Here is a 3,288-nt window from a genome sequence, read left to right on the forward strand (position 1 = left end):
GCTTGTTCACGGAACATTTAAACCACTGCTGTCGGAATGGCTACTATAGTAGCATTTGGCTCCTTTACTGTAGGAAGGGCTACTGTGCTACCCATGTCTCAAAATGGCTCCTTAAGACTCCACATAGAAAATTAATGAAAATATTTTTAAATCCTGATTTCTCACATCCCTGCTGCCATTCAAAATTTAACATCTCTGTTAAACTTTAAAATGTCATGTTTCAATTTCAACTGGAACACAAGTATAACAGTTTTGCAGTTGAAGTTCAATTCAATGCATGAGCAAGTGAGGTAGCGATATTTTTATCGGCATGCCATAGCTATATCTTATTCATACATTTTATTAAAACATTCACTGTTAGTTTAGTTACCGTTTGACAAACATTGATAAATTTCAAGAAAGGAGAAAATAAATTAAAAATGGAAAAGTAAGATCATAATTTTGGACATAGAGGAAATATATTATCTAGAGTCCCGACTTAATGGGTTTGCTCTCTTTCGGCCTACAAACTAAATTTAGAGAATTTTGCCCGTTAGCATAAGCATGTGTTAGTTCTCCCGTGCATTTCTTATGGGAAAATTCAGATTCTATGTAGTTGTTATGGGCTTTTGGTGAAGTTTGCACAATTAGGGGGAAAACAATGTGAGGTGAACTCAGCCGCTCAAAAAAAAAAAATTCGTTGAATTCAAAAATTGAAAAATGAATGCAATATTTTTAGAAAAATGAATTTTACAACTTCTTTTTAGTGAAAATTGTGCTAAAAATAATATTTGACAGCTTTTGGCACACAAATTCTATTGTTTTTATGAAAAATTTCGCTAAAAACAGAAAAAATCGTGCTGAAAGTATAAGCGCACCCTAGAACTGTAATGCGAACGTTTCTCAATTTGATTTATGTCAAGTTATGACAGATTAGCATCGAGGTGAGTATTTTGACAATTCTACAAAAATAAAAAAAAACAATGTTTTTGATTGTGATCAACAAGAAAAAGTGTCTAGACTACCAGAAAAGTTTAAATAAAATATAAATTAATACAAATAATAAATTCAATATTTAAAAATTATAAATACATACTAATTTTCTTCTTGAAGTATTTCTTTCTCTATTTACAGGTAAGTTGGGTTTTTAAATATATCTAGCTATTTTATAGAAATAAAAATTATGATTCGATTGTGGCCAATTTGCTATTCCCCTGAAAAAAGTTTTTCTAGTTTGTGTAATAATATTTCATGGATATTTCAATAAAATCTAAACAATTCTTTTGATTTTAAGGACATTCTAATGAAATCTTGCTCCATAAAATTTTAACATTTTTCAGCTGAATTTCGGGAATTAAACTGGAATACCTACCTATATCATATCCCTATAATATAACCATGTACCTACATATAACATGATATGTTCTATTTGTGCAAAGTTCCCGCGTATAAAAAATAGACCACGACGAAAAACATCCATGTTTAATTAAAAAGTTGTTTAAAAACATGAGGTATGTACAAATTTGAATAAAATAGTATTGCATTTACTTGGAAATGTTTTTTTTTTGCAGGTGAGACGATCCATAATTTAGAATCAATACTCTAATTGAATTCAATCAATTCAAAATTCAATTGAAATGTGAATTAATTCGGCAAGAGGTAATTGTTTCAAAACAGTAGCACTTTTATTCAAAGGAAATAAACCTTAATTTTTGTATGTAGTTGCAGCTTCTACTTTGTATGTACGAGTATGTACTCGACGCAAGAGTCCCTCCCAAACGATGTTTGGAAACTGCTCATCACAAAGAAGGGAACCCAATATTTCAAGCTAGCTTGTATGTGCATCATAAAAATTCCATTAAAAACACTAATATGTTATATTTATTATATTTAAAATCACATAACAAATAAAAACTAAAAATTATGAAAGTCAACAGAATTTGACAATGTTTGTGTTCCATTACTTTAGAAAAAAAGCTATTTGAGATATAATTTTGAAAAAAGTAGGTAGTACATTGTTCGACAACAGATTTGAAATGTTGTTGGGACAATGTGATATTTATGGAGATTAGCATTTGTATGTACATACTATATGTATATAAGTTATTATTTTTGATTAATACTAAACAGAAAACTAGTGGAAATAATTACTAAAATTTCTTTTTTAGAATATTCTACATCATGGATATGGAAACTGATGACATATGTAAGTATTAATGACTTAAGACCAAAGTATTTAATAGTAAATTTATTTGTTGTCTACACTTTTTGTTTTTAAATTTTACTTTAAAATGAAGGAATTCGATTTGTGGAATTGAAATTGATCGCGACATACAAAAGGGGCTTTTAAAAATTTAATGGGTAGTTTTCTCAATATAGTACCAATAAATTAGAACAAAAAATAGTCAAACTAAAATATCTCTCGAACCAATAACGATCAACTTCATTTCAATGTTATAGTACAAATTTGTATAAACTTAAAAAAATTCACACATAGTTTTTTTTATAAATCAAAATTTACTTAAATAAAAATTTAGCTTCATATTAGTTAAAAATTATGAAATTTATTTGTTTTTGTTTTAGTGACGAAACAGCGGAACATAAGCTGTGAAAATGAACTCCCTATTGACGCCAGCCAAGCAGCATGTTCTACGCCAAAGAAAGTGTGTGTTCTTAAATGCAAGAACTTTACATCTCTTCATTGATGCCCGCAGGATGATGCAAGGTAGATATTTATTTTTAATATAATTATCTTATATATTTGCTAGAAACAAACATATTTTTTATAACTTTTTTATTTTTTTTAATAAATCGACCTTGCGAATTTCGTTTGCATATACAGTTTTCGTGATAAGCTGAGCGTTTTCTTTCACTTGGTAGACGGTAAAGGATAATAAAATAAGTCTTAGTTATAGTTTACATTAAGTTTTTTAATTTTTAATTTTAATTCACTATATCGTCTCGCGTTAGTTTTAATTAAAAAGTTAATCAATTTAAATGTATTTTAATATAAGAAATAAATAAAAAAAGAATAATCTCTTAGTCTTTAAGACATATTAGATAAGTAATTTTAATTAGTATAATTAAACTAGAATAATTTTAGTAAATAACACAATAAATCCGGTTTAAATAAATGATATTATTTAATATAAATTGATAAATAACATTTTTTATTGCAAATATAGAATTTTAATTTGTAACTTTCTCGAATAAAAATAGCAGAGAAATATGGAGGGTTAGGCTCAATCTGGCACAGCTGAAGAAATCTCAAAGGGTGTGCAATAAGCATTTTTCATTTGAAAATAGAAA

At 27.6% G+C, this 3,288-nt stretch overlaps 1 long non-coding RNA gene across 1 annotated transcript; it reads left to right on the top strand.

Moving 5' to 3' along the window:
- The first annotated feature begins 963 nt into the window (after positions 1-963).
- LOC129941138 (uncharacterized) lies at positions 964-1,918 on the top strand. The gene is made up of 4 exons (XR_008780822.1): positions 964-1,113; positions 1,320-1,490; positions 1,551-1,638; positions 1,702-1,918. It is a non-coding gene; the product is annotated as an uncharacterized LOC129941138 (long non-coding RNA).
- The last annotated feature ends 1,370 nt before the right edge of the window (positions 1,919-3,288 follow it).

This window comes from Eupeodes corollae, chromosome 1, assembly GCF_945859685.1.
Source record: "Eupeodes corollae chromosome 1, idEupCoro1.1, whole genome shotgun sequence".
Taxonomy (NCBI): Eukaryota; Metazoa; Arthropoda; class Insecta; order Diptera; family Syrphidae; genus Eupeodes; species Eupeodes corollae.